The sequence below is a fragment of the Archocentrus centrarchus genome, chromosome 13 (genome assembly GCF_007364275.1).
Source record: "Archocentrus centrarchus isolate MPI-CPG fArcCen1 chromosome 13, fArcCen1, whole genome shotgun sequence".
NCBI classification, from domain to species: domain Eukaryota; kingdom Metazoa; phylum Chordata; class Actinopteri; order Cichliformes; family Cichlidae; genus Archocentrus; species Archocentrus centrarchus.
Window position 1 is genome coordinate 13298446 of NC_044358.1, and position 19354 is coordinate 13317799.

A 19354-nucleotide genomic window follows, 5' to 3' on the forward strand; every position below is an offset into this window, starting at 1 on the left:
CAGTGTTTTGCCTTTTTTCCCCTTAGGGTATGTAAGCATCTCAAAAGCTCCCCACTGTCTGTCCGCAATGGATCAGTATTCACAAAGTCTCACACCCCTTTGGTGAAATGGCTTGAGTTCATGTTAAGGTACAGTATACATTTTATTAATTTCAAAAATCAAGTGTTTTTTTAAAAATACATAGCAGGGTGTTATACACATGTTGAGGCTGCAGAAAGGCTGCATACACAGCTTGGACATTAATGTCATAGTTTGCTTTAGGGCTGCATAAAACGATTATTTTAGTAATCGAGTATTCTATCAATTATTCCAGCGATTAATCGAGTAATCGGATAAGAAATACTTTTTTTTATTAACAGTTTATCTGCATATTTTAACTTCCGTACTGCAGTTTCTCGCCATGTGAACAAACAGCGGTGAATGGAGCAGCTACAAAGTTCTCTTTTCTTCACCTTAACACTTGGTGATCAGGTGCTTGATGAAGGACCTCCAGCTGTTTCACAGATTTAATGGTGGTTACTAAAAGAAAAAGTTGCTGTTTTGGACGCTGGAAAAACGTTTCCTTTTTCACTACTTGAGCTCACCGTCACAGCTTCGCCTCTTTGCGCTTGCGCAGTTAAAACCGCTGCCTGCTATGAGTGTTTTGAAAAACTAGTGGCTGCGGGAGCCATGGCGCATGTGTGAGTAATGGTGTAATGCTTTGTATTCACAAGCATTCTCGAAAATACGTTTCTACTGCAGGTCTATATTTAGTCACTAATAAGGGATTAAAGTATAAAAAATATTTTGAAGGAGCCCCTCGGTCCTGGGGGGCGGGCCTTCCGGTACTGAACCATCGCTAGTGCTAATGGCCCGCGCTCGCTAGCAAACCAGTTCTGGTAGCTACAGCTGAAGTAAAGACAAAAATAGCAGCTGAAATTCTCAGCGAGCACAACACACACAGACACACAGAGAGCAGTGGAGCCGTGGAAATGCATGTCAGCGACAGTTGCCACCCGTCCCGTAAAGTACGGAACACGGCATGTTACGGAGCCGTATTCCACGGAGTCCCATAACATACGGGGTTCTGTATTTTACGAGACAGGTGGCAACTCTAGTGATGATCCACTCTGTGTTAAATGAAATCCATCGCAGCGACGGAGAGCTTTTTAGAATGTGTGCTTGTGTATACGTGAGTGATTCACACTCCAGTCCAGTAGGTGGCGGTAATGCTGGTTTGCCAGCCCCCAATAAACCCACAAAAAAAACGTCAGCACTAATGCTTCTAATGCTAGTGAGGAGCGCCGCTTACACCGAGACAGCTGAGCGCTGCAGAGTTTAAACAAAGCATCGACACAGTAAATTTTAGAATCGATTTAATCGAGTTAATCGATGAATCGTTGCAGCCCTAGTTTGCTTTACTTTCATTTCAGTCAAGTCAATGACAGGTCATGCCTTTATTATAAAAAGTTGTATAATGTCATGTGACTTAGGTTACTTAATGACTTATTCTTCAGGTTTTCACAAGGTTTGCAGTTAAAACAACTAACCATGATCACTGAGGGGATAGCAGCAAGCTCCAAGACACTCACAAGAATGACAACAATACTCAAAGGTTTTTGCATTACATACTAGTCATCTGTGACTGTAATTCATTTGGTGTTAAAAAAAAAAGTAATACTTAAATGTTTGGGTTGTAACCTATATAGCTGAATTCAATAGGGCTGCACACGTATTTGGTATACTTTGTGACACATGCAATGCACAAACATTGGTGCTTAGTGTGTGGAAACACATACAAACACACTTTATCCCTAATCTTGTGCATACATTATATTTAACAAATTTAATTGTAAGGCATTGTGACAAGTCAACTTTCTGATGTTAAATTTCTTACATTTGAAGGTGTGCATTGCTGCCGTTAAGTGCCTGAAGAAGAGAGGAATGAGAATTGATGGTCATCATCGATTTGCTGTTATTGATGAGAGCAAATTTGCTCACAAATGAAAGGTAGGCTGTATTTCTTTACACAGCTCTACTATAATAAAACCTTACTTTACATTTATTTATTTTGCTAAAATCAGTTTAAACATTCAGATTTCCAAAAAAAAAATTCTTATATGCACAACGCAAAAACTATTCACCATTTAACTTACTACGAATGCTTGAAATTGTTATGAATGGTGTGTTGTTCCTACTTTTGGAGCCAGTATATTTAGGACTAAAATGAGTAGTATGTTGATTTCCCCCAGTGCTGACCAAATATAGTTCTGAAGTCCAGACTTCATTATAAAAAAACAACATACACTGCTCAAAAAAAAAAAAGGGAACACTCAAATAACACATCCTAGATCTGAATGAATGAAATATTCTCATTGAATACTTTGTTCTGTACAAAGTTGAATGTGCTGACAACAAAATCACACAAATATCATCAATGGAAATACAGGCTGATCCAACTTTGATGTAATGTCCTTAAAACAAGTCAAAATGAGGCTCAGTATTGTGTGTGGCCTCCACGTGCCTGTACCTCCCTACAACGACTGGGCATGCTCCTGATGAGGTGGCGGATGGTCTCCTGAGGGATCTCCTCCCAGACTTGGACTAAAGCATCCGCCAACTCCTGGACAGTCTGTGGTGCAACGTGACGTTGGTGGATGGAGCGAGACATGATGTCCCAGATGTGCTCAATCGGATTCAGGTCTGGGGAACGGGCGGGCCAGTCCATGGCTTCAATGCCTTCATCTTGCAGGAACTGCTGACACACTCCAGCCACATGAGGTCTAGCATTGTCCTGCATTAGGAGGAACCCAGGGCCAGCCGCACTAGCATATGGTCTCACAAGGGGTCTGAGGATCTCATCTCGGTACCTAATGGCAGTCATGCTACCTCTGGTGAGCACATGGAGGACTGTGCGGCCCTCCAAAGAAATGCCACCCCACACCATTACTGACCCACTGCCAAACCGGTCATGCTGAAGGATGTTGCAGGCAGCAGATCGCTCTCTGTGGCATCTCCAGACTCTGTCACAGCTGTCACATGTGCTCAGTGTGAACCTGCTTTCATCTGTGAAGAGCACAGGGCGCCAGTGGCCAATTTGCCAATCCTGGTGTTCGCTGGCAAATGCCAAGCATCCTGCACGGTGTTGGGCTGTGAGCACAACCCCCATCTGTGGATGTCAGGCCCTCATACCATCCTCATAGAGTCGGTTTCTAACCGTTTGTGCAGACACATGCACATTTGTGGCCTGCTGGAGGTCATTTTGAAGGGCTCTGGCAGTGCTCCTCCTGTTCCTCTTTGCACAAAGGCGGAGGTAGCAGTCCTGCTGCTGGGTTGTTGCCCTCCTACGGCCTCCTCCACGTCTCCTGGTGTACTGGCCTGTCTCCTGGTAGCACCTCCAGCCTCTGGACACTACGCTGACAGACACAGCAAACCTTCTTGCCACAACTCGCATTGATGTGCCATCCTGGATGAGCTGCACTACCTGAGCCACTTGTGTGGGTTGTAGAGTCCGTCTCATGCTACCATGAGTATGAAAGCACCACCAACATTCAAAAGTGACCAAAACATCAGCCAGAAAGCATAGGTACGGAGAAGTGGTCTGTGGTCCCCACCTGCAGAACCACTCCTTTATTGAGTGTGTCTTGCTAATTGCCAATAATTTACACCTGTTGTCTATTCCATTTGCATAACAGCATGTGAAATTGATTGTCAATCAGTGTTGCTTCCTAACTGGACAGTTTGTTTTTACAGAAGTTTGATTTACTTGGAGTTATATTGTGTTAAGTGTTCCCTTTATTTTTTTGAGCAGTGTATTTAGCTGCATGGCAAAAAAATAACATTACGAGATTATTTGCTATTAGGCTCCATTATTTAAAATCCTCCATAAGCAACTATTTAAATAGGACTGCTCTACTTGTTTTTATTTTTCAGTCTATGTTGCGTGGGTTTCCTCCGGGTACTCCGATTTCCTCCCACATTCCAAAGACATGCACTTACTGGGGTTAGGTTAATTGGCTACACTAAATTGCCCATAGATGTGAATGAGAGCGTGAATGTGAGTGTGAAAGGTTGTTTGTCTCTTGGCCCTGCGACAGGCTGGCGACCTGTTCAGGGTGTACCCTGCCTCTCGCCCTATGTCAGCTGAGATAAGCTCCAGCCCCCCTGCGACCCTGAACAGGATGAGTGGAAGCGAATGGATGGATGGATGGAGACTATGTTGCAAACAACTAAATGAGAATTCTCATGATAGGCCTGTTTTTTTAATATATAGGCTATTTAATTTATAGAATTTTTTCAGTTACAGTATGTTCAAGCAGGGAAGAAAACCCTATCTTGGCATTTTATTTAGGTATAAGATTGCTTCTGACATGTCACAGCCTTAAACTGTCAACTGAATATAACATAAGATTTTGGTCCATATTGCAAAGCCCGTCTTCATACCTATTAAGTTGCGTACGTTAACAGTCTAAATCAGGGATCCTCAAATCCAGGCCTCGAAGACCGGTGTCCTGCAGGTTTTAGATGTGTCCCTGATCCAACACACCTGATTCAAATGGCTGAATTATCTCCTCAGTATGCAGTCAAGTTCTCCAGAGTCCTGCTAATGACTTCTATATTTGACTCAGGTGTGTTGAAACAGAGATACATCTAAAACCTGCAGGACACCGGACCTCGAGGCCTGGATTTGAGGATCCCTGGTTTAAACAGTCTCCCACAACCTGATGAATTGACAGTTGTTAACTTTGCTGACTTTCCTAGAAGACATGATCAAAACTCATTGAGATTGCAATTCAAAATGTGTATTGTTTAAGTTGGTCTTATACAGTAAGTGAGACAAGCATCAGACTGCTTGGGTATAACTCCATATTTTGCTTTTTTATGGAGATGTCCAGTTACAAAGCAGGGCACATCATAGATATTTTTCCAATTTTATTTTTTTGCAGCTCTGCTGTTAATACTTTGTTTAAACAGAAAACAAACCGATGAGAACGATCAGTCAGAAGCCAAATAAGTTATTTTCAAACTTGTGATGTCATCGGGAGCTGCTCCATAGGCAACGAATGGGAGACTGGGTATAAAGCAGAAAACAAAATCTCCCAAATGAGTTTTGTTGTCTGGTAGTGATGTCAGTTCTGAAGCAGAAACCTTCCCATATACTCAAAACGTTCCCCTGGGTGCCCTGTGTCATCTGTATTATCTTTACCAGTTCACTGTCTTTTGACCAGCGCTACACTTTATTCTTAATAACATCACACATTTGAGTTTTAGCATACAGTTTTTGACAGATTTGATTTTTGAGAGAGTTGTTCATGTTTAAGATGCTGTAAAATTTAATGGACTGGGAGTAGTTCCCTTATTTTATTTGTCTTTTTTTCTTTACCGTTCAGTGCCATCGTGGCAGATGTGGCAAAACGTGGCAAAACATGGCACCATAAATGCCAGTGGGTCTTCGGGATGCTGGAGATTGATGGTAATTCCAGAAGACCCATTCTGAGACTCGTCAAGGACCGGTCAAGACAAACCCTTACAGAACAAATTCGACGACCTACCACACCCAGAACATCCATCCTTACTGACGAATGGCGTGCATACAAGGGGCAGCTTTCCCAGTATGGATATAGCCAGTATTCTCTCTGCCATAAAAGGAACTTTGTGGACCTAGTGATTGGTGTTCATACTCAACACATTGAGTGTGCATGGAAGAATTACAAGTTGGAAATATGGCATCATAGAGGCAATTGCACTCCTGAGACACTGAAGAGTCACCTCAAAATGGTAGAGTGGCACCACTGGCTAGGTGTTTGTCATTATAATGGCATCTTGGGCAGACTTTTCCATGATGTTAAATGAAAACTCAAGTAAATATCAAAGAATGTGAAATGTAGATTTGGTTTATATTGTTAAAAAAATGGTTTTAGTTATAGTAGTAACTTTTAAGAGCTGTTCTCTGGAGACAAAGACAACGAGAAGATCTCCCAGTTTGCAGGGTGCTGCAGAAAGGCTATAACAAAGGAGTTGGCTGACACGATCACAGGAAAGGAAAAGAAAGCGAAAAACTCTTCCCAATAACGTAGAAGTATGTGCACTTAGGACTGTTCAAACAACCTTTTTTGGTTAAGGAACAAGTAATAGTTTGTTTTTTCTATTAATTTGTCAGAAGTAGAATATGCTGAATCTTTGCTGAAAGTTGAACTCTGGGAAAGAACAAATAAAGCAAGTATTATGCAAATTCACTAAGAGTAGCTCTTGACATTTTCATATCTTTGGTTAAGGTATTTATAAGCATTTGTCAGTGTAATAACACTTAATGACATCTTTATAACTGGTCCAACGTGTTCCACTTGACTTGAGGTAAGGGAAAATATTAATGACTCTGTTATTAAAGCATTTGTCAGTGTAATAACACTTAATGACATTTTTATAACTAGTCCAATGTGTTCCACTTTACTTGAGGTAAGGGGAAAATATTAATGACAATTATGTCTCATGACAGCCAAAATTAAGACTAACAACAAATGACAGGGTAATGTAATGTTAAAAAATAAAGCTAAAAAACTTTTTTAAGTTTGATAATTGATACCTGTTATGACATATTTACGACAGGTTATGATTTCTTGGTTAATGTCAAGTTGTCATAACAAAGACATTTTTTTAACAATGTCAACTTTGCATTAAAAGTGTCATAATTTACCGAATGACAATGACAACAGTCATAAACAGTCATGAAGATGACTTTATGGTCATGACAGGTGTTATGTCATGTTTATGACAGTGTCATGTCAGTCTTATGTAGAATAGAATAGAATAGAATAGAATAGAATGCCTTTATTGTCATTATACAGGATGTACAATGAGATTGGAGGGCCACTCCTGTTCAGTGCCATGTAACAGAAAATCAAACTCTCTAAAATAAAAATATTATAAAAATATTATAATCTAGTATATTCAATATAATCAAGAGATATACAGAAATAAACAATGTGTAAAATATACAAAAAATAGAATGTATAAAAATATATACATACATTGGTGCATCTGTACATTGTAAGAAAAGTAAATATGTGTATACATATAATAATGAAGATGATGAATATTGCACTTGGTGAATGAATATTGCACTAGTGAATGAATACTGGATATTACACAATAGAGGAATGTTAGATATTGTTCAGTATGAATGATATATTATTGCACAGAGACATGGGTGCTGCACAGTTACAGTGGGTGAGTGTGAGAGTTCAGGGTGGTGATTGCTCTGGCGAAGAAACTGTTCTTGAGTCTGTTTGTTCTGGCTTTGATGCACCTGTAGCGCCTGCCAGAGGGCAGCAGGTCAAACAGGTCAAAGCCAGGGTGTGAGCTGTCCTTGATGATGTTCCTGGCTCTGCTGATGCAGCGGGAGGTGTAGATGTCCATCAGGGAGGGGAGAGGGCAGCCAACCATTCTTTGTGCTGTCTTGACTACCCTCTGAAGCCTGACCCTGTCTGCCTCAGTGCAGCTGCCATACCATACTGTGATACAGTACGTCAGCAGGCTCTCAATGGATGAGCGGTAGAAGGTCAGCAGCAGGTTTGTGTCATGGCCGGGGAGGAAACGGACGAGGAAGGACTCACATGAAGGACTCCAGAAGCAAACATAACTAAAAAGGGGATTTATTTCAACGGGGAAACACAAATACAAAAACCTTGGAAGGGAGGCACAGGGAGACGAAGGGCAGGCACAGGGAACACAGGAACATGCGGGCACAAAACATCAACGACGCGACAGAGAACAAATGAAAACTGAGGGCTTAAATACACAATGGGTAATCAGGGCAAGAGGAAACAGCAGGGAACAACAGGTGAGGCAAATGAAACTAATTACACAGGGGAAGCAAAGCTAAACACAAAGCACAAGGAAATCACATTGGCAAAATAAAACAGGAAGTGATAAACCAAGGAACACGCAGACAAGTCACAACACTGGGAACATGACAAACATACAGGGAGGACAAACTCAGGAAATAAATTAACACAAAACGCTGGGCCAACGGCCCAGGACATGACAGTTTGAGTCCAAGTTGTTCTTCCTGAGGACCCTCAGGAAGTGAAGTTGCTGCTGAGCCTTCTTGATAACAGCTGTGATGTTATCTGACCAAGAGAGATCAGCAGAGATGAGGACACCGAGAAACCTGAAGGTGTGGACCCTCTCCACACGCTCGCCATTGATGTAGAGGGGAGCTGGGTCAGTCCTGTGCTTCCTGAAGTCGATGATGATCTCTTTGGTTTTCATGGTGTTCAGTACCAGGTTGTTCTCTGAACACCAGGCTGTCAACTTCAAGACCTCCTCTCTGTAAGCTGCCTCATCTCCCTTCGAGATGAGTCCGACCACTGTGGTGTCGTCAGCAAATTTGACGATGAGGTTGTTATTGTGGGCCGGACTGCAGTCATGGGTGTAGAGGCAGTACAGGAGGGGGCTCAGCACACAGCCCTGTGGGGAGCCAGTGCTCAGTGTGCGGGTGGAGGAGAGATGGGGGCCAAGTCTCACAGTCTGGGGCCAGTTGGTTAAGAAGTCCTTGATCCAGGAACATGTGAGAGGGGGGAGGCCCAGGGTGTGCAGTTTGGTGGTGAGAATGTCCGGGATGATTGTGTTGAACGCTGAGCTGTAATCCACAAAGAGCATGCGAGCGTAGCTCTGCTGCTGCTCCAAGTGGCTCAACACAGAGTGGAGAGCTACAGCAATGGCGTCCTCTGTGGATCTGTTTGCACGATATGCAAACTGGTGGGTGTCGAAAGTGGGGGGCATGTGGTCTTTGATGTGCTGGAGAACCAGCCTCTCAAAGCACTTCATGATTACCGGTGTGAGGGCCACAGGGCGGTAATCATTTAGGCTGGTGACAGATGACCTTTTGGGGACGGGGATGATTGTGGCTGTGTTTAGGCAGGGGGGGATGACTGCTTGGGCCAGGGAGAGGTTGAAAATCCTGGTGAGAATCAGGGTGAGCTGGTGGGCACACGCTCTGATCACCTTGCCAGGTACTCCGTCTGGTCCGGCAGCCTTCCTGGGGTTCACTGCCAGGAGCACGCGCCGTACCTCATGCTCCTGGACAGTGAGTGGGGTGCAGCCTGGTGGGGGGGCAGGACTGGAGCAGATGGGTGGTCCTGAGGCATCTCAAAGCGAGCAAAGAAACAGTTAAGTTCCTCTGCTAGTGACACACTCAGGTCTCCTGCAGTCACATCACAGCCTCTGAAGTTTGTGATGTTCTGAATGCCCTGCCACACCTCCCGTGTGTTATTGCTGGACAGATGGGACTCTATTCTCCTCCTGTAATCCGTTTTGGCTTTTTTAATTCCTCTTTTCAGGTCAGCTCGAGCAGCACTGTACAGAGCTCTGTCGCCTGACCTGAAGGCAGCATCACAGGTTTTGAGGAGTGAACGGACCTGGCTGTTCATCCAGGGTTTCTGGTTAGGGAAAACCCGGATGTTCTTGCTGACAGTCACATTTCCGATACAGAACTTAATGTAGTCCAGTACCGTCCCTGTGAATGTTTCTAGGTCCTCGTGTTCGAATAAGTCCCAGTCTGTGTATGCAAAGCAGTCCTGTAGGTCGGAGAGTGTCATGGATCGGTGTGCTGTCGGCTGTGTTTTTGTTTTTGTTTGTTCTTTCATTTCAGGGGGTTGGCAGGCTGTTTTCTCCTCCTTGTTTGGGCTGGGCTGGAGGCTGCCGTGCGGAGGCTCTGCACACCTGTTGTGAATCCTTTCATCGGGGCACTATTTAAGGATCTGCTCTGGTCTCCTGTCCTTGCCAGAGTGTCTGCTAATGCTTGGGAAGTCATCTCGTCCCCTAGTCTGCCTGCCTGCCTGCCTGCCTGCCTGCCTGCCTGCCTGCCTGCCCTCCTGAAGATAACAGCACACCGCTCCAGCCATCTGCCTCCCCTCAGGACTCTGTCATATTGCTCCCCACGTAAGCCTACTCCTCTGCTACCGTCCCCCCCATGTCCATATATGTTATGCTAACTACAGTCCCTAACGTATCTCTCCCTCTCCCTCCGTCTAGACCGACCCCTCGGTGGTTGCACCCCTTCCCACAGTTTAAGTGTTCGAGTTCAGTGTTACGGGAGTCTCTGAGAGCCATCTCGTTGTTTATGGTGTCCCTGGTGACAATAAATTGCATAACCCTCTATAGTCTTGCCTCCGTCTGTGTCTGCACTTGGGTCCTCCTTCGCTGCACTCCTGACAGTACACTCTGGCCACACATGGACCCAGCAGACCCGGTAAAGACGGCCTTAGCTAAACAGGGAGCTAGGCTTAGTGACCTGGAACAGGCTATAAGGTTTCTGTGTGAGCAGCAACAAGAGGTCAAGCAGTATCAGAAAGAATACCTTAGCCTTTGTCAGTCTATTAATGAGAAGCTTTCCTCTGTTCCCCCCGCCGGTGCTGCTAGTCCCGCTACACCTACAGTCGAGTCGCCCGGGACTGCCAGCTCGGTTGAGCTTCCCTCTGAGACGACTGGGTTCATGAGAATAGCGTCTCTTCCCCCTGAACTTTTTGCTGGTGATGTTAGTGCAGTTAAGGGGTTTTTGTTTCAATGTGAGCTCGCAATAGCGCGGTCTCCCAGTGCTTTCCACAGTGACGCCATTAAACTCTCTTTTTTTATCAGCCTTTTAAGAGGCAAGGCACTGGCCTGGGCCGAGGCTTTCTTTGTGCATAACGACATTAACACATACCGTTATGAGGACTTCCTTCGGGAATTCAAGAAGAGGTTTGTTCATCCCGATTCAGTGGGGAATGCTGCTCGGAAGTTGCTTAGGCTTAAGCAGGGAACTAAAAGTGTAGCGGAATTTGTCATCGAGTTTCGTACTATAGCAGCAGAGACCGGTTGGCAAGACAATGCTTTACAAGACGTGTTTTTTCAAGCATTAAATGAAAGAATGAAGGATCAGTTGATTTCCCGGGATGAACCCGCCTCTTTTGAGGCTTTGGTAGCCTTAGCTCTGAAGGTAGATAACCGTCTCCGTGAACGAGCCTTACATAAAGACACCATTTCCCAGCCACCCTCTGGGGTTCTGAGGTTCACGCCCTCTTCCACACCGCTTCCGCCTGCCGGGGATCCGGCGTCGGGTCCTGTGCGCTCGGCTGAGCCAGGACCTGAGCCAATGCAGATCGGCAGAGCTAGGCTAACGCCAGAGGAGCGGCGCCGGCGTTTTGCGGCGTGGGCATGTCTATATTGTGGACAAGGTGGACATTTTGTAGCAAACTGTCCCCTGCAGCCAAAAGGAGGAGCCCACCGGTGAATTCGGGGATCCTGGTGGGTGGGGCTCGACAAGATTCCCCTTCTCGTTTGTTATTACCGGTAACCTTGGTCCTCAATCAAGACACTCTCACTTTTCATGCTTTAGTTGATTCCGGTGCTGAGCAGAGTTTGTTGGATTATGATTTGGCCAAAAAGATCGGGGTACAGGTAGAACCTCTCTCCAGCCCCATCACTGTTTTCGCACTAAATGGCAACTTGTTGGTCACGATCACCCATCGAACTGTTCCTATCGAGATAGTAATCTCAGGTAACCATCATGAACGTTTATGTTTTCTTGTTTTTTCGGCCCCCAGTACACCTATTGTGTTAGGCCACTTGTGGTTAAGCACACATAACCCACACATCAACTGGTCAGAGGGGAGGGTGGAGACGTGGAGTAGATTCTGCTTAGCAAACTGTCTTTTTTTTTTTTTTTTTTTTTTTTTAGCCTGTCATGTCTGGCATCTTTCACAATCGGAATGATGATCCGAATGCACTGATGTACCAAACATATGCTTAGCAAACTGTCTGAGATCAGCGGTACCACCAGGGGGAGCCAACCGTCCTATTTCCAAAGATCTTGTCCCAGATTTATCTAGCGTCCCCCCCGAGTATCACGATTTATACCTAGTCTTTAGCAAGGAACAAGTGCTTTCTCTTCCCCCACATCGACCATATGACTGTGCCATTGATCTGCTCCCCGGAGCACCGCTTCCCACCAGTCGGTTATACAACCTTTCTGGTCCTGAGAGGGAGACCATGGAAAACTACATTAAAGACTCCTTGGCAGCAGGTATTATCAGACCGTCCTCTTCTCCGGTGGGGGCGGGGGTTTTTTTGTGTGTCCAAGAAAGATGGTACGCTTAGACCCTGCATAGACTTTAGAGGTCTTAATCAAATCACGATAAAGAACAAATATCCTTTGCCCTTGATCAGTTCCATTTTTGAGCCATTACAGGAAGCGTCCTTCTTCACTAAGCTCGATTTGCGCAACGCTTACCATCTGGTGCGCATCCGAGAAGGTGACGAATGGAAAACCGCATTTAAGACTCCTTTGGGCCAGTTCGAGTGTTTAGTGATGCCATTTGGGTTGACTAATGCCCCGGCCGTGTTTCAGTCACTCATCAATGACGTTCTCAGAGACTTTTTGAATGTGTTTGGGTTTGTGTACCTGGACGACATCTTGATTTTCTCCAAGTCTCTTGCTGAGCATCAGATTCACGTACGGAGTGTCCTCCAGAGACTCTTGGAGAATCGATTGTTTGTGAAAGCTGAGAAATGTGAATTTCACGTGTCTTCTATCTCATTTCTCAGCTACATCTTTGAAGGAGGGCAGGTGAAGACGGATCCAGCAAAGGTCAAGGCGGTAGTGGAGTGGGAGACACCAACCTCAAGGAGGGGCTTGCAGCAGTTTCTCGGATTTGCCGCACCTCTTACACGACTTACCTCTGTTAAGACTGATTTTCACTGGACTCAGGAGGCTGAGGCTGCTTTTAAGTACCTCAAGGAACTGTTTACCACAGCTCCCATTCTAGCACATCCCATCCCAGACCGCCAATTTATTGTTGAAGTTGATGCCTCTGACTTAGGGGTAGGGGCTGTGTTATCCCAAAGGGCGGGCCCAGGCGAGAAGCTGCGGCCATGTGCATTCTTTTCTAGGCGCTTAACTCCTGCTGAGCAAAACTATGACATTGGGGACAGAGAACTTTTAGGCATCAAGCTAGCGTTGGAGGAGTGGCATCACTGGTTGGAGGGGGCCCAACAGCCATTCGTCATTTGGACCGATCACAAGAATTTGACTTACCTGCAGCAAGCCAGAAGACTCAATGCTCGTCAGGCTCGGTGGTCCTTATTTTTTGGTCACTTTGATTTCTATATCTCTTATCGCCCCGGGTCCAAAAATGTTAAGGCTGATGCTCTGTCCCGTCAGTACTCCTCGGGGAAGGCTCCAGTTTAGCCTGGACGCATCCTTCCCAGTTCCTGTGTGGTGGGATCTATTTCCTGGGAGGTGGAAGAATCTATTCAGCAGGGACTTGAGGTTGAGCCGGACCCTGGGACGGGACCTCCTGATCGGCGGTTTGTCCCCTCGCCTGCTCGGTCAGCGGTGATTCACTGGGGGCACACCGCCAAATTCTCTTGTCACCCACGAGTGAGTAGGACCCAGGCTCTTCTCAAGCGGTATTTCTGGTGGCCTTCTTTGGACAGGGATGTGAAAGAATATATAGGTGCATGTAATGTTTGTGCCCGAAATAAGACTGTTAACCGACCACCCTCTGGATTACTCCAACCCCTGGCTATTCCTCACAGACCTTGGTCCCACATTGCTGTAGATTTTGTAACAGGATTGCCACAGTCTAATGGTAAGACTGTCATCCTCTCCATAGTTGACAGGTTTTCCAAAGCTGCTCATTTCCTTGCACTCCCTAAATTGCCCACTGCCTTAGAGACTGCCAACCTGTTGATTGAACACGTTTTCCGTCTTCACGGTATCCCCGCGGAAATAGTGTCTGATAGGGGCCCCCAGTTCATCTCTCAAGTATGGAAGACTTTTTGTGCTGCACTGGGAGCTAAGGTTAATTTAAGTTCAGGCTTCCACCCGCAAACCAATGGGCAAACAGAGAGACTGAATCAGGAATTAGAGGCTGCCCTCCGCTGTGTTGCCTCCGACAATCCCTCCTCCTGGAGTACCTATTTACCTTGGGTGGAATATGCACATAACTGCCACACTTCCTCTGCCACTAACCTATCTCCTTTTGAGGCCTCTTTAGGATATCAGCCTCCCCTGTTTCCGGAACTGGAGAGGGACTTGGCTGTCCCTTCGGTCCAGCATCACCTCCAGCGAAGTCATCGGGTGTGGGAGCGCACCAGACGGGCACTCCTCGGCGCACGAGATCGGACTCGCCTATATGCGGACCGGCGGAGGATCCTAGCTCCACGATACGCTCCGGGACAAAAGGTTTGGCTGTCGGCTAAAGACATTCCCTTACGATCTCTTTCCAGAAAGCTGGCTCCTTGTTTTATTGGCCCGTATGTGGTCGAGGCCCTTATCGGCCCGGCTGCTGTCAGACTAAAGCTGCCAGCGTCTTTCCGGATTCACCCGGTGTTCCATGTGTCTCAGATTAAGCCTGTCCGCTCCAGCCTGTTGTGCCCTCCTGCCGTTCCCCCGCCGCCCGCCCGCCTCGTGGCTGGTCACTCGGCGTTTTCGGTCCGCCGGATCGTGGCTGCTCGGCGCCGGGGCCGGGGGTGGCAGTACCTGGTGGACTGGGAGGGGTATGGTCCGGAGGAGCGGTCTTGGGTCTCGCGCTCCCTTATTCTGGACCCGTCGCTGGTCCGGGATTTCCACGCTTCTCGTCGGGGGCCTGCTGGTCGGCCGACTGGAGGCGTCCGTTGAGGGGGGGGTACTGTCATGGATCGGTGTGCTGTCGGCTGTGTTTTTGTTTTTGTTTGTTCTTTCATTTCAGGGGGTTGGCAGGCTGTTTTCTCCTCCTCGTTTGGGCTGGGCTGGAGGCTGCCGTGCGGAGGCTCTGCACACCTGTTGTGAATCCTTTCATCGGGGCACTATTTAAGGATCTGCTCTGGTCTCCTGTCCTTGCCAGAGTGTCTGCTAATGCTTGGGAAGTCATCTCGTCCCCTAGTCTGCCTGCCTGCCTGCCTGCCCTCCTGAAGATAACAGCACACCGCTCCAGCCATCTGCCTCCCCTCAGGACTCTGTCATATTGCTCCCCACGTAAGCCTACTCCTCTGCTACCGTCCCCCCCATGTCCATTTATGTTATGCTAACTACAGTCCCTAACGTATCTCTCCCTCTCCCTCCGTCTAGACCGACCCCTCGGTGGTTGCACCCCTTCCCACAGTTTAAGTGTTCGAGTTCAGTGTTACGGAAGTCTCTGAGAGCCATCTCGTTGTTTATGGTGTCCCTGGTGACAATAAATTGCATAACCCTCTATAGTCTTGCCTCCGTCTGTGTCTGCACTTGGGTCCTCCTTCGCTGCGCTCCTGACAGAGACTGCGTTTTCAGGCCAGGTTGTAATGGTTTTTACAGTAGGCCTGGCTCTCCGTCTGAGGGGGGTGTATGCTGGGGTTGAGCAGCAGGGAAAGATGGTCGGACTGGCCGAGGTGGGGGAGGGGTTTGGCTCTGTAACTGTGCTTAATGTTGGAGTAAACGTGGTCAAGAGTGTTCTCCCCTCTTGTAGAACATTTGACATGTTGGTGGAATTTCGGGAGTACAGTCTTTAAGTTGGCCTTGTTAAAGTCTCCCGCGATAATAAGAACACCGTCGGGGTGGAGCCGCTGCTGTTCGTTAATGGCGTTCAGCAGGAGAGAGAGCGCCATGCTAACGTTAGCATCGGGAGCTATATACACAGCTGTGACGATCACTACTGTTAGCTCTCTGGGTAGAAAAAAAGGCCGACATCTTACAGACATGTACTCGAGGTCTGGGGAACAATGTTTGTCTATGATTGTTCCGTTGTTACACCAGTCCTCATGCACGTAAATACAGAGACCCCCTCCCCTGCTCTTACCGGAGTCCTTGGTCCGATCTCCGCGTAGCAGAGTGCGGCCTGCTAGCTGCACGCTAGCATCGGGAATGTGGGGGTTTAGCCAGGTCTCGGTGATGATCATTACACAGCAGTCACGAACATAGCGATTTACAGCCAGCTCTAACTCTAGGTTGTCCGTTTTATTTACCATGGACCTGGCGTTGGAGAGATACAGGCTCGGCAGAGGAGGCCTGTGTGGTTGGCATTTCAGCTTCAGCATAAAGCCAGACCTGCAGCCCCGCTTCTGCTTCCTCTCCCTCCGCCGTCGGCGGCACCTTCCAGACCCGATAACAATCCACGGAGCACCCGGCGGTCTCGCTATGTCATCTGGGATGTTATGAGTGTAGTGAAAATCACTCGATACTGATATCTTGTGCCGGTAGCCAATGTCCACAAGATCCTGGCATGTGTAGCAGTTGTTTGCAGAGACAAATGCACCAAAACTAACAAATATGAAATACAAAAAGTACAAAAAAGAGCACCGAAAGGAAGAGCCGTGAGCCGCTGCGTCTGTGCGCACCGCCCTCTTGTATGTACACCCCTTCAAATAAAGTGTTACCAGGGGAAGAAACACAGACGATGACAGAACAAAGAACAGAGAACACCTGAGGGCTTAAATGCACACAAGGAAATCAGGCAGTGGAAACAACACAGAACCACAGGTGAAACAAATGAAACTAATAACACAGAGGAAGCGAAACTAAACACAAAGCACAGGGAACATGAGACTGTCAAAATAAAACAGGACGTGGCCAACCATAACACACACACACACACACACACACACTTAACAGAACATGAGGAATAACAGACACAAGAGACACCCCAACACAAGGGAGAGAGACTGAGGGAAAACACAGGGAAAACTAAACTCTAAAGCTACGAGAGAGGGAACCTAAACACCACACACACACACACACACACACACACACACACACACACACACACACACACAAACAATGGGAAGGGAACTAAACACTAAAAGGAGTCAAGACACAGGAAAGACAAGAACACAGAAACACAGGAAGACAAGGACCCAGGAAAACAGAATGAAAAGCAATAACTAAACTCAAAGCTGGCATACAAAACTACAACAAACTGAGAACCTAAACAGTGAGAAAAACCAAGAAACACAACCCAAACAATACAACAAAACAAAACTTAACATAAAGAACTCAAAACACTGGGCCACTGGCCCAGGACCACGACAACATTAACCAGTGATGATTTCATGAATTTCTTCACAAATAAAATTTTAACCATTAGAGAAAAAAATATTCATAACCATCTCAACGACATATCTTTGTGTTAAACTACTTTCAGTACTGCTGATATTTGTTTAAACTTTTTCTCCAATTGATCTTTGAGTTAACTTCAATAGTTACTTCCTTCAGATCATCAACATGTCTATTAGATCCCATTCCTACTAGACTGCTCAAAGTCTTTCCATTAATGAATGCTTCAATCTTAAATATGATCAATCTGTCTCTATTAATCGGCTGTATAGCACAGGCCTTCAAGGTGTCAGTAATTAAACCGTTACTTAAAAAGCCATCACTGATCCAGCTGTCTTAGCTAATTATAGGCCAATTGAGTTGAATTTTATTGAATTGAACAAAACTTTATTATCCTGCATGGAAAATTTGTCTTGGATAAACAGTATTACACAGCTGCAATTCACATAATAAAAACAGATAGAAGATACAAAGTAATAATAAAAGTTCATCTCTAACACTCAAATGCACGTCAGTTTGGCTCTGGGCCTTTTAAACTGTGCCAAGGTGTTATTCAATAATACGATAGATGTTGGGAGGAATGAGAGCTTGTAGCAGTTTCTTTTACAGCTACTTGCTCTGTAACATCACGCTGAAGGTAACGGCTTGTATTCTGTAAAAAGGATATGGGATGAATGCTTAACAATCCTATAAGCCTACTGTACAACAATTGTTTCATACTTTGATTGGAGAGACTGTACTCATTATTTCCAACAATTTTCATGGCAATTTTTAAATCAATCTTAGCAAACAAAACAAACAAATGCAAATGCATCTGCAACTCTGTAGCACTTTAATCCTCGTTGCCACTGAGCAGCAGCTCAATGTAATCTCAAACCTTCCTTTTCTCTCAAAGATTCTTGAAGGAGTAGTTGTAAAACAGCTAACTGATCATCTGCAGCAGAACGGTTTATTTGAAGAGTTTCAGTCAGGTTTCAGAATTCATCACAGTACACAAACAGCATTAGTGAAGGCTTCTCATGGCCTCTGACAGTGGACTCATCTCTGTTCTTATCCTGTTGGACCTCAGTGCAGCTTTGATACTATTGACCATAACATTTTATTATAGAGCTTAGTGCATGCTATAGGTATTAAAGGTTCTGCACTGCAGTGGTTTGAATTATATTAATTCAATAGACTCCAACTTGTTCATGTAAATGGGGAGTCTTCTTCAGACACTAAGTTTAATTATGGAGTTCCACAGGGTTCTGTGCTAGGACCAATTTTATTTACATTATACATGCTTCCCTTAGGCAGTATTATTAGAAAGCATTGCATAAATTTTCATTGTTATGCAGATGATTCCCAGCTTTATCTATGCATGAAGCCAGGAGATATGAACGAGCGTGTATTGAGGCTTTTGTCAGTGACGTTCGAAGCCTCACAAGCCAGCCGTACCACGTGACTGATTCAGGAAATAATTTGAGGGTTCGGCGTGCAATTCTAAATATAAGGGGCAGTGAAATGCAATGGATCCCCCCCTCACAGTTTGCAAACCAACATGCAATAGTCCCCAATACCACAGTTTATTTGAGCTGTTTCTTTTTAATGATGGAACCAGCCAAGAGGAGATTTTCCCTGTCTGGGAACATTTTGTGCTGATCTCTCCTAGTAAGGTGTGTGCATAGTAATAAATTATTATCCCAGCTTCATCTGTGCCCTGTGCAGGAACATAGCTATATACTTACTGAGGTGTATGCAGAAACATTTTTAGGTGGAAAGCTTCAATGCTTCATGAAGCTTCATCTCAACATCACTAAGATAGGATCCAAGTACAGGACGCATGACAACAAACTTAACTTGTAGTGCCGTTTTAATACTGAAGGTACTCAAATAAACCAAAACTGATCAACAAAAAGTAGACAGACACCGCTTGCAGAAAACACAGACAATGACACAACAAGGAACAGAGAAGAACTGAAGGTTTAAGTGCACACAAGGTAATTAGGGAGAGTGGCGACAGCAGGGAAGACCAGGTGAACCAAATGAGACTAATGACACAAGGGAAGCAAAACTGAACACAAAGCACACAGGACAAGGGCCTGTCAAAATTAAACAGGAAGTGACCAAACATGACATAAGTGTGAACTTAACGCAATACAAAGGAGCAGGTACACACAAGGAATACAACCACACAGACAGACAAGTCATGAGAGGACATGAGGCCAGCAAGGAAAACTGAAATGCAAATATCAAGAACATAGAAATATAATACATAAAGAAATACAAAAGTGAGAAATGAAACCATAAAGAACTTAAGAAAAAACTGAAGAAAATCATGAAAGTCCA

General features: G+C 45.6%; 1 protein-coding gene across 2 annotated transcripts in view; it reads left to right on the plus strand.

The window, feature by feature from the left end:
- Nucleotides 1-19354, plus strand: part of nyap2a (neuronal tyrosine-phosphorylated phosphoinositide-3-kinase adaptor 2a) — a 55273-nt gene that overhangs the window by 10713 nt on the left and 25206 nt on the right. The window lies entirely within an intron of this gene.